Source organism: Chiloscyllium plagiosum, unplaced genomic scaffold, assembly GCF_037043375.1.
Source record: "Chiloscyllium plagiosum isolate Xiang-an unplaced genomic scaffold, Cpla_swu_hap1 HiC_scaffold_14, whole genome shotgun sequence".
In the NCBI taxonomy this organism is placed as follows: Eukaryota; Metazoa; Chordata; class Chondrichthyes; order Orectolobiformes; family Hemiscylliidae; genus Chiloscyllium; species Chiloscyllium plagiosum.
In genome coordinates this window covers 91,857,222-91,869,488 of record NW_028270152.1, presented here as the reverse complement: position 1 = coordinate 91,869,488, position 12,267 = coordinate 91,857,222, and the positions used below count along the sequence as shown (strand labels likewise).

The following is a 12,267-nucleotide window of genomic DNA, read 5'->3' as shown; positions in this document are numbered from 1 at the left end:
TTAGGACGTTCAATAACAACTGCAGAAACCCGATGTATCGAGCAGTGTATCTGGAAAGAGAAACAGAGATAATGTTTTAAATATGGGTCATTTCAGATGAAGAACTCGAGTTTCCCAAGTCTAATCAAATTACCGGCCTGGTTCACAAAATAGCTTTTCTGAACTTTGAGCGAGAATTGTTCCAGCAGGAAAGCATTCATAACGTAGTCAGCAGGATTCGAACCTACGTGGGGAAACCCCAATGGATTTCTAATCCATCGCCTTAACCACTCGGCCATGACTACAGACAGTGGAGCAGGGTTGAGCACAGTTCATATGTGGTAGGCTTTCAAAGGTAGGTTAAATATAGTGCAGGATAGGCATGTCCCGTTGAAGGCAAAGGATGTGAAAGGCAATATTCGTGAACTGGTGATGACTCGCCAAGAGGAAAAGGGAAGCATACATAACGCCCCGGCAGCTAAGAACATAATGGTCCCTGGAGGAACATGAGAAGATTAGGACAAGTCTTAAACGAGGAATGAAGGGGGTTAAAAGGGGTCCTGAAACAACTTCACGCTAGCAAAATTGAGGAGAATCCTAAAGCCTAATTTTCATATATAAGAAGCAAACGGGTAACCAGAGAAAGGATTGGTCCACTGAAGGAAAATGAAGGAAGGCTGTATGTCGAATCTGAGAGAGTGGGTATGATTCTGAATGATTATTTTGCATCAGTGTTGACTGAGGAGAGGAACATGATGAATGATGAGTCTAGAGTAAAACATTTGATTAGTCTGGATCATGTTGACATAAGTAGGGAAGCTGTGTTGGGCAGGCTAGGGGTAATTAATGTGGACAAATCCCCAGGAACGGATGGGATCTATCCCTGGTTCCTGAGCGAGGTGGAAGAGGAAATAGCTGGAGCCCTGACAGATATATTCGTGGCATGCTTCAGCACAGGTGAGGTTCTGGCCGACTAGAACGTTGCTCATATTGTCCCCTGTCCAAGAAGGACAGTAGGGATATTCTGGATAACTACAGAACAATGGGCCTAACATCAGTGTTGGGAAGGTTGCTGGAGAAGGTACTGAAGTATAGGATCTATTCATATTTAGAAAATAATGTGCATATCAGTGAGAGGCACAGAGTTTATCGGGGAAGTGCCCAAGTTGATAGATGAAGGAAAGGCTGTTGATGTCATATACATGCACTACAGTATGGAGTTAGATAAGGTTCCCCATGGTAACCAAATACAGAACGTAAAGTAACATGGTGTGCAGGGTGTTCTAGACAGGTGGATAAAGAATTAGTTGAGCAATAGGAGACAGAGAATGGCAGTTGAATGGAGTTTCTGGAAATGGAGAAAGATGACCAGTAGTGCTCCACAGGGGTCAGTGTTGAGGCCACTGTTGTTTGTGATATACATAAATGATCTGGAAGAGAGCACTGTTGGAATGATCAGAAAGTTTGCAGATGACACGAAGTTTTCTGGACTAGCAGAAAGTATAAGTGACTGTTTAAGAATACAGGAGGATAGAGATATACTGGAAAGTTGGGCGGAAAAGTGGCAGCTGGAGTTCAAAACAGACAACTGTGAGGTGACGCATTTCGGTCAGTCTAATTCTAGCTGGAGTTATACAATGAACGGAAGAGCTTTGGGAAGTTGATGGACAGAGAGATCTGTGAGTGCAGGTCCATTATACACTGAAGGTTGCTGCACACGTGGATAGAGTAGGCAAGCAGGCATATAGTATGCGTGGCTTCATTGGATGGGGTATTGAATAAAATGGCTGGCAAGTCATGTTAAAATTGAACAATACATTGGTCTGGCCACACTTAGAATACTGTGTAAATTTCTGGTCGCCACATTACCAAAAGGATGTGGACGCTTTGGAGAGGGCACGTAAAAGGTTTAAGCGGATGTTGCCTCGTATGGAAGGTGCAATCTAGGAAGAGAGGTTGAGTAGGTTAGGTTTGTTTTCATTAGAAAAAAGGAGTTTGAGGGGGTCCTTTATGAGGTTTACAAAATCATGAAGGTACAGACAGGGTAGATAGAGAAAAGTTTTATTTCCCAGATTGAAGGATTAAATACCGAGAGGTCACGCTTTCAAGGTGAGAGGTGAAAAGTTTAAGAGGGATACACGCGGCAACTACTTGACACAGTGGGTGTTGGGTGTCTGGAACGCGTTGTCATCAGAGACGGGAGAGGTAATCACGGTAGATACATTTAAGATACGTCTGGACAGATGCATGAGTAGGTGGGGAGCAGAGGGATACAGATGCTTAGGAATTGGGTGACAGATTTAAACAGTAGATTTGGATCGGCTCAGGCTTGAATGGATGAAGGCCCTGTTCCTTGTCTGTACATTTTCTTTAGTCTTTCTTCTTAAATTACGCCAATTTTTTTACAAAATTTGCGAGGTCTAAGTGCCTGAAGTGAATCGATGCTGAAACACTAGTCAAAACAAATCTGAGTGATGGCTTTTGTGTGGTAGCGTGGTCGAGCGGTCTAATATGCTGGAGTTTCAGCTTCAGTTTCTATCGAATCGTGGCTTCAAATAAAAGCAGCCTAAGTGAGCTACTATGTGGAGATGTATGTGAGCGGAGTGCGCATGCGTGGATGCCTTTTAATTTGAGTATTTGCAGCTCCTCAGTCTGCTTACCCTCTCGGTCATAATATTAGCGACCGTCTCTGAAAACAACGCAAGTTCCTGCTGTCCGACGTATCCTCATATACCGTCGATAACATTGGTTTTGGATATCTGCGTTGCCAGTTTCTGTATCTCAAATGGTCAGCGCAGTTGGCTGAAATGTTGGTGGTTCGACCCCACCCAGGGAATAAGCATCAAATATTTCAGTATAAGCATTTACCCCGACCATATATTGACATTGTAACTGGGAAAACTCATCCATGATTCACCCCAAGTCCGCAGGGAGTGAGACGTTTACACGCAGCAGAATACGACATCACCTTCTCCAAGCTCCCGATGCCAACAGAAAGCGGCCACTGCAGCTTCAATCAGCGACTTTCTGCCAAGCCATGGGAAACAACTCGTGGAAACTCCTTCCTTAGTAACAGCTCTTTCCGTGTGAAAGGAGCAAACCTTTCGCTTTAAATTGGAAAGGGCTTCTGGACATTGGAATGTTGCTCCAGTCCTTGGAACGTGTTGTAAATAAAACTCCTGACGTGAAAATAAGAAGTGGTAAAGGTTTTCGGCAGAAAGAACAAAGTAAGTGTTGATTGAGCCGACTCTGTCTCGTCAGCAGATGGGAAATGCCCAACACTGTAAACGGAAATGATTGGGTTTCCTTAGGTAATTTCCCGACTGATTTACTGTCTGCCAGAGTGATTGGAAATCACATCAGCGACATAAAGGTGAGGGTAAAAATATGAAGATATTAAGGCTGAACCTTAAATCCCGGGACAAGTGCTGAATAGATTGTAATGCTTTGAAGGAATAACTGAAGTGAAAGTTGTGAATGCTATTTTTGTGATTAGGGGGAATGAACTGGATCTGAAAAAAATGCTGATGAATTATGCTCGCAATGTAATAGCAAACTAATCCACAGTGCACCGTGCTTGGCTAGCTCAGTCGGTGCAGTGTGAGATGCTTAGTATGAGGGTGGTGGGTGCAAGTCTCACAATGTGCGCTTTCACCGCTTAATACAATTCCGGCTCTTCGTTCCACGTGCAGTATTGAAACCCTTCGCAGGGGAATGTTCTTGCTGCTTTCATTGTCCGCCTGCTTTTGATCACACGTCGGTTTCTGAGTGAACACTGTGTCCATTTTACTGGAGGCGCCAGAGACAACTTTATCAGTGCAGCCGAAAATACAATGAATGATGTCCATTTCAAAACGTAAGGTTCCAAACCAACCGTGCACCACCCAAAGTGTTCAAAGGCACGGAAAGCAAATGGCCACTTGCTAGGGGTCTGACAGAGACAGATCAATGTCACATGGGTCCTGAACCAATCTTCAGTGATTCAGATTGTTCTGATGGAAACCGAAGGGAACTCTCCCTCAACGTTTTGCAATTGTTCTTCTTGTGTTTAACGTAATGAACAGTATATTGTCAGTAACGAGGGTGGAGGTGCGGCAGGATCGTGAGGTTTCAGTGTGGGACATAGACACAGTAAGTCAAGTATCCCAAGAGCACGGGAGAACTGTTTGGTCCAGGATCACTGTCATCTTCTGTTTCTAAACCAACAAATGAAATTACTGGAAAATCTCAGCAGATCTGTTAGCATCTTGGAAATATAAATCGATTTAAGACTTCGGGATTAGTGATACTTCTTTTCCATGTGCATCTCCACCTGCTTTTGCACACTCTTCCTTTTTATTGAATGTCTCCTGACTTCCAACTTTGTAATGTTTTGAACAAATAACAAAAGTGAAGGATGTGAATTATTTTATTTATGATTGGGAGGAATGAGCTGGATCTTTGCAAATTGCTGTGCCAGGTGAATTATGCACAGAATGAAATAGCAAACTAATGCATCGTGTGCCAACCCTGGATATCTCAGTTCGGTGCAATGTGAGTTGTTTAATCAAAGAGTCGTGCGTCCAAGCCCCATAATAGTCGTTTTCACTGTTTAATAGAGTTCCAGATCTTCTTTCCACATGCAGAATTGCAAGCCAACGCTGGTGGAGCATTCTTGTTGTTTTCGCTGACACATATGTCCTCCTGCTTTGATCACATGTCGGTTACTGAGTGAAAACTGTCTGCACTTTACTGGAAGCGCCAGATATAACTTTATAAGTGCAGATGAAAATACTATGTATTATGTCCATTTCAAAACGTGAGATTCCACTTCATCCGTGCACCAACCAAAGTGTTCAAAGACACAGAACGCGAATGGCCATTTGTTAGTGGTCTGACAGAGACGGCTTAATGTCTCATGGGTCCTGAACAAAAATTAACTGATTCAGAATGTGCTGATGGAACGGAACGGAGCTCTCCCTGTACATGTTGCAAATGTTCTTGTTGTGTGCTCATGTAAGTTTATGTAATGAACAGTTTATTGCCAGTAACGAGGGTGGGGGTGGGGAAGGATTCTGAGGTTTCAGTGTGGGACAGACGTGATCTGATCGACCGGGTAAGTCAAATATTCCCAGAACACGAGAGAGCTGATTGGTCCAGGATCACTCCCATCTTCAGCTTCAGAATCAACAAATGAAATTCATGGAAAATCTCAGCAGGTCCGGTCGCATCTTGAAAATGAAAACCGAATGAGATTTCGGGACTGGTGACACTTCATTTCCATCTTCATGTCCCTCTGCCTTTCTACAAACTTCCTTTTTATTGAATATGTCCTGACTTCAAACTTTATATTCAGCTTCACTTTTATTGCTTCCTCTCCAAACATTTTCCCAGTCTCTAAAATTGTATCATGCTTGTTCTATCTCTCATTTTGCCCAGGACTTCCATCTGAACAAATAACTCTGTTTCTATTTCCTTCGATACCAGATGGCCAGAGATTGCAAAACATAGGAGCGGTTAGCACTTTCAGAATTCGATCTTGGCTAATATCGTTCTTAACCCCATTCTCCAGTCCTCTACCTGAACACTTACTCCCCAGTCTTAGGATCCAGTCTTTTTGCCAGAGTGGGTCCTAATCCGTCCCAAAACCCTCCACATGTGTTGGCAGCTGTTACACCGTGTCTACGTGTCATCACTCTCAGTTTCAGTGATTCTCGGCAAACACGAACTGTTCTGAGCAGCTCGATCGGGTCTCTGGCTCCACTGTGATCCTGCGGGGGAGCAGTAATCATCTTCATCTCCTACGGAAATTATCGGCGCTTCAAAAAAAAACGGACAGAAAGAAAGATAGGCTTGTGTGTCAACATATGTGGAGGCAATTGCTTTCTGACCTGGTCAGTAAAACTTACTCTGTATATCCCCGCACATTCTAGCTGTCGTGGTGAAAGGGAATACAAGTCCAATTAATTGCCATCTACGCTTTTATTTGATATGTTTTATTTTATTCTTCCTTGTTTTGAATATGCAGGGATGTTTCCAGCACTGATGGTCAACATTTCTAAGAGTGCATGCCGCGGGCCCTGACCTTTTCTGGAGAGTAGCAGTATCAGTTTGTGCGAAAGTGGCCCAGTCCAAACTTTAGAAGAAACATTGTTGTTCCCTCTTTCTGGGCGACAGTCTTTCATATCAGATCGATGGGGTTTTATTGCATTCTCATCAGCAAACCTTGTTTTGAATTTACTCGCCCGATACTACTGTAGCGGTGAAAAGAATATAATTCCGAATACCTGTTGCGTGAAATTCATTTTCAAATTTCTATTCGCAGTGGTCCTTCATATGTGGCGATTTCTATATCAGTGCTGGCCATCCATTTTAAGAGTGCCGTTGCATATGTTCCTCTGTCTTGGCGCGGCAGGGAAAATTGTCTGTGCCTTTTCAGGCAATATGTCCTGGATATTTCAACATGGTATTCTTTTTTTTTCAATCATATCCTCTTTATGGACACAGTTACCGGGCACTGATCCTTTATGTAACAACAGTAACGCATTTGCTTGACATGCGAAGGTGGCCTGGATCAGTAACATGGAGAGCATTAATTTCCATCTGTCACAGCGAACACTGGATTCATGATGTTAGTCTCTGTCAAATGCATCCGAAAATGTGCTCTGAAAGCTTCATTTGAACGCTGTCTGGCGTTTCTCAACGTGTGTCAACCAAAACCAGAAATCCTCAATCATAGTTCGGAGCAGTTCACATATTCGAGTTTCGAAGCAGCAGACACGGATACAGTTCATTCAGTCAACAACAGGAATGAAAAGATTTACAGGCACAGATGTACTATCGACTCTTGTTCTCAGACTGTTACTAATATTACCGTGTGGCGTGAAGTCTAAGCCATGTTGTAACTGAAAATGAGGAAATCACAGACAGGCTGCCGAATGACGCAGTATGTATTTTGTTTTCTTGTTCTCACACAGTTCCAGGAAATTATGACAGCGAGGGAGAGGAATGCAAGTCAAGTGCAGCTCTGGTGAAACACCTTCTGTCTGATTCAGTCATCAACAAGAAACGTGAAGGCGACTGAAGCGGGAAACCTTTTCACAACTTGAACAAAGAGCAATCACGAAGAGTGACCACCTCTTTGACATCTCAGATCGCCTTTGGCCTTCCCTGAAAATGTATAAAAACTAATTTTTGAACACCTCAAAGTGAGAACTGTTTGATTTACCGACAATAAGTTCGTCGCATGTCCTTGATTCCCACATAGATTTCCAACTCAGCTTGCAGCCAGGTGGCAGTTGCTCATGGCTCTGCTGGATAATGCACTATTATGGAGAAAGAAAAGGAAAGTTGGAACTCTTATTGGCTCTGGGTTTCGAATAATCTTGCTACGTGTTCTGCCATTCTCGGATTCCAGTGCTAAACCAGTTTTTCAGTTCATCCGAGCAGCAGGAGAGTCTTCGTTTCTGGCAGGAGCAGAATTCATCATCTCCAGTGATCACTTTATCTGAGGAGAGAAAATGCACAACGTTTCACACAGCGATTGATCGGAATTGCATTCCGTTTCAGCATGGTAGCAGATATGGGCTAGTAAATTCAAAGCCAGATTTGCTAATGAGAACAACAAGCACGACCGCTGAGATAGAGCAATTCCTTCCCACCGCTTATTCTGCAGAACTGGTGCAGTTGCTGTGAGTATGCTGCAGGGTATCATCAGATACATGCTCTTAGGTTTCCGGTTTTGGCCTGTGTGCTCGCGTGGCTGAGCAACCTGAGACTCTGATTTCAGATTCCACTTCTTAAGAAGGCTTGTGTTTGCATCCTTGTGCGGCCACGTGTGCTAATGGATCAAGCTGGCAACGTTTTGCAGGAATGAGTTTTGTTAAAGTTGAACAGAAAAAAAGCAGTCATTTCTTCTAACCCGGCTGTGATGTGGCACAGCAGAAAACAACCAACATGTCACTGCACATGTTTTCCCCTTCTGCTGTAGTTGTCATGTTCCCCTCCAGCTCGAAAGTCCACCAGCATAATACGCGACTCAAAAGCAGGCTGTGCCAATCTTTCATATTCCAGACAATTTGCATTTTTCACCGTTTCTCTGAAAGTGAATGGAGATATTTATTTTCCTGTTGATGTGAAATTAGGTTCTACATTGAATCTGCTCGCAGTTTTCTGTTGTTGTTGCGAAAAGGAGGAAAATTGCGATATGAAACTTGGTTACTTTTCCCTAATTTCCATAATTTCTGTCCTGATGAGAGAGGCTGGTGATTGGTCCTCTCGATCCGGTGGAGACATCAGCCCAATTGTTAACCTCATCTAATCGAGACTGTAATTGGTAATCTTCACTTTTCATGGTTCATTGTTAGTCAGTTCTGATTCATGTTACTTGAGCACTTTCCTGGGAGTATTGATGCACTAAGGCACGAGTGCATTGAAAGCACCATTTGGAATTGCCTCGCTGCAATTTGTGTGAGCAGCTCATGACCCAGACGACTTGCTCTGCCTCACAGGCAGCATTCATGAGTCCGTGTGTCTGAAAATAGGTTCTCTTTGTCAGTTCTGCTTCTGTTCATGAGTTGTCAGTTTTCGGTTTCGCTGGAGAGCTGCAGGGGCAACATGATTTGTGAGTATTTTCCACAGCCAAAATCTCCCACTGAGAAGTTGGGAATGTGTCAAGAAGAATGGTCATTGGCAGCCTAAGACCAGAAAAAAATGATTCGTTGCTAGTTTTAAACGAAGCAGCCTGAGGGAGTTATCTCAAATGGGAGAGTACTGACTTTGCATGCGAAAGATTGCGGAGTTGCTAGCTCCGTTCTCCATCCCCTTTTATGGCGGTACCGTGGCTCAGTGGTTTGCACTGCCGCCTCACAGCACGAGTGTTCCATGCTTGATTCCTGTGCGTAGTTTGCACATTCTCCCTGCATCTGCGTGGGTTTCTTCCCACACTCCAAAGATGTGCAAGGCAGGTGAATTTGACATGCTAATTTGCCCATAATGATCGGTGCATTAGTTGGTGGGAAATTTGTCTGGGTGGGTTACTCTTTGGAGGGTCGGTGTGGACTAGTTGCGCTAAAGGGCCTGTTTCCATACTGTAGGGAATCTAATCTAACCATGTTCCAGAAAACCAGCCCAACGCCCTGACCAAGTGATGAGTGCCTATTCAAACTGGTGATCGCCACTGCAGCATCTCAGAGGGTCTGAGCCCGTAAACAACCGCTCTATTTGCCAAATTTTCACGTTTATTCTTTTTCAACTTTCCTGTCTGTATACAGATCAATATGCCTTTGAAATGTTGAGAGTATACCAGACTCCAATACTAAATCTGACAATTCATTCCAAACACGCAAAACAATGTCCTTCAGATCCCTTTTAAGTTTTACCACTCTCCCCTTAAAACATTGTTCCCTTGTTTTGAACTTGCCTGCCTTGGGAAGAAATGTTCATTGACCATTTACTCTACCGTCTCCTTCATATTGATATAAACCTCTGTAAGCCCATCCCTCAGCTCCCAAGCTCCATGGAAAATTTTCACATCCAATTCAGCTTTACGCTACAGTCCAAACACTATAAGCCTTGCAACATCCTCATAAATATTATTGAACTTACGCCAAGTTCGCGATTGAACGGGCGTATGGGTAAGTACCTGAAGTGAGGCGATGCCGAAACACTAATCATGAAAAACGTGGTTACGGGGGTTTGTGTGGCAGCGTGGCAGAGGTGTTCAAGGAGCTGTCTTTAAACTATAACCTCAATCTAGTCATTGATTTGAATTCCCACCACGACCAGAACCACAGGTGAAGTCGAGAACTCTGTTTTTCATGAAAGACCTATAAACATTGAGATGTCAGGATTTGATCTCATATTAGGCTGTTTTTTGACAGGAACTTTCATTAACTAAGGCTGAGGGACTGCTCAAGCTCAACGATTCAAAACTATGCGTGCAGTTACTTGACTATTCGAACACAGGAACTCGGACTCATTTTTGTGTGTTTCACAGTTACTCGGTGTAAATTTAAAACAACCTCTGGTTATGCAGAAGAGTTCAAAGCTGGATATTCTCCACTGAAAATGCACAGGAAGAGGCAATGTCTTATTGCTTTTGCTTCGAACTGATAACTTAGCCTCTTCAAACTGACAGGATAACGCGGATCCATCCATCCTCTTGGGCACCTTTAATCGCGTTAATATCCGCAAAGGTAAACTCACACTAAGAGTAATGGGCTCATTGTGGTGAATTGTTAAGGAGTGGTGAGTGCTTCTGAGTGAATAGCGGTCAGTAAATACTGACACTAACATTGAACGTTGCAACACCAGCTCCTCACTCACTTGCTGTCTCATGCCTCCCAGTCATCATTGCCTTTCACATTTTCCCCTCGTCCGTTCCACTTCTCAATTTATTCCCGACCGTTTGCAAGTGTTCCCTTAGAAACTTCAGCTTTAGGAAACGTATTACTGGGATAAAGTCATTACTCAATGTGATGGGATGCACCATCAATCCCTAATTACCCGAGAGATTGAGATTTTGAGTTACTCCGCAGAACCATGGATATCCTCAGTACCGGGGTACAGGCATGATGCCATGAGGCAAGGATTTAGGCCTAGTGACATTGAAGGAACCGCGAGATATTTTCAAGTGTGAAACGCTAGATCCTTGGAGGGGTCATTGCGGTGATAGCATTCACGGGTATTTGGTGCCATTGTCCTTCCAGACAGATGCTGATCGATCACTGAATTGTTCTGGCAGGATCCGTGTGTGTGTTCTGTGTGCAACCAGGATTTAGTTTTCATTCGGATAATTCTCAAGAAGAGAATTAAATCTTCACTTCCTGACTGGAAATTAAAGCCTGTTCTGGGCAACTTAAACTCAGACCCGTATGCAGGGATGTCCATTGATACTGAAGTCGGATTTGGGACCTGACCTGTACAAATTCTTGTGCCTGCTCTTCACGTCATAATCGTCTTCGTCAGCAGTGTGTCTCTCTCCAAGTTTCCAAGTCGGTTCATATTATCATCCTGGGTTTCAATGTAAAGAAGGCAATGCTTGATAATCTGATGTTGTCCAGCAGATATACTGCAGCAAGTTAAGTAAAGACTGATGCTAACACGAGCTCGTTTTGAGCTGTGCTGATGTTGTGGCAGCAAGAAAGGCATCGTTAAACTCGCCTCATTCCGGATGACGGGCTCGAAATGACCAGTGGTTTCTCGCTGAATTAGTTCAAGCTCTGGAATGTAAAAGACTTCAAATATGAAAGTACAGTGAAAGGAAATGGTTCACAGAGTGGGGAATTCCAAGTGAAACAGAGCAGCAATTGTGTTTGCTGATTTTTCACCATGTGAATGCTGTTTCCCTGATGTGGACGTTTACATTACCTATAGACAAACTGTCACAGCGCGAAACCTGGTCTTTGGGTCAGTGACGGAATTGGTAACACGCCTGACATCGAGTTAGGGGATTGTCGGTTCGCATTTAAAATCACGAGGATGCAGCGTGCTAGTCCATTCCTGTTGTCTGTCAGGAAAGGAAGGGTTTGGTTTTGTTGAATTTGCAGTTTCTTTCGTCCACTTCAAATTCTAGCTCAGAGCAACGTCTCTCTTTGTCTGTAGAACTGGCTTTGGTTTAACCAAAATCTGCCTTTTGGCGGTTGAACTTGCATGTTGGAGCGGACAGCTGAAGTGAAGCACAAGGAGCTGGTCAAATCCTGAGAACTCTGCCACTCTCGGGGAATGTGTCTGTGTGTCTCTTTCTGTGGGAGACACGACGTGGGTAATAATGTGTGACTATGTCAAACTTCAATCCCATTGTTGTGTCATCTAAGATCAAAGCGAGAACCTCACTGCCATTTGCACTGGAAACATCAGAAGACATAAGGTTATGGACCAAAGCTGGAAACTGGGAATAGAATAGATGAATGTCTTTCAACCAGACTGCACCATGGGCCAAATGGGATTTTCCATACTGCAAAACTTGAAGACGAGTAGAAAACAATCTGCAGTGAAACTGATCAGAAATGAAAGGGAAAAGCCATTTCATTGAGAGTAAGTGCAAGAGCGTCTGTCTTCATTCCGTGTAATTTCATAGTTAGGATTTGGAACTCTAACCGCCATAGTGTTGGTTCTATTCTCGGACAGGGAATAAACGTTTTATTGTGCACATATATCGTGGTACCAGTATTTCTTACCACTGGTCCGTACCTGGTAATGCTGGGTTTTGTGCTACGTTATCAAAAATCAAAAAGATGCAGGTTTTGGAAATCTGAACTAAAAACGAGAATTGATAGAAAAACCCGCTACACTTGGCAACATCTGTGC

At 43.5% G+C, this 12,267-nt stretch overlaps 1 non-coding gene across 1 annotated transcript; it reads right to left on the bottom strand.

Moving 5' to 3' along the window:
- Positions 1–202: 202 nt before the first annotated feature.
- On the bottom strand, positions 203–284 carry trnas-aga (transfer RNA serine (anticodon AGA)). Its single transcript has one exon. It is a non-coding gene; the product is annotated as a tRNA-Ser (tRNA).
- Between the last annotated feature and the right edge of the window lie 11,983 nt (positions 285–12,267).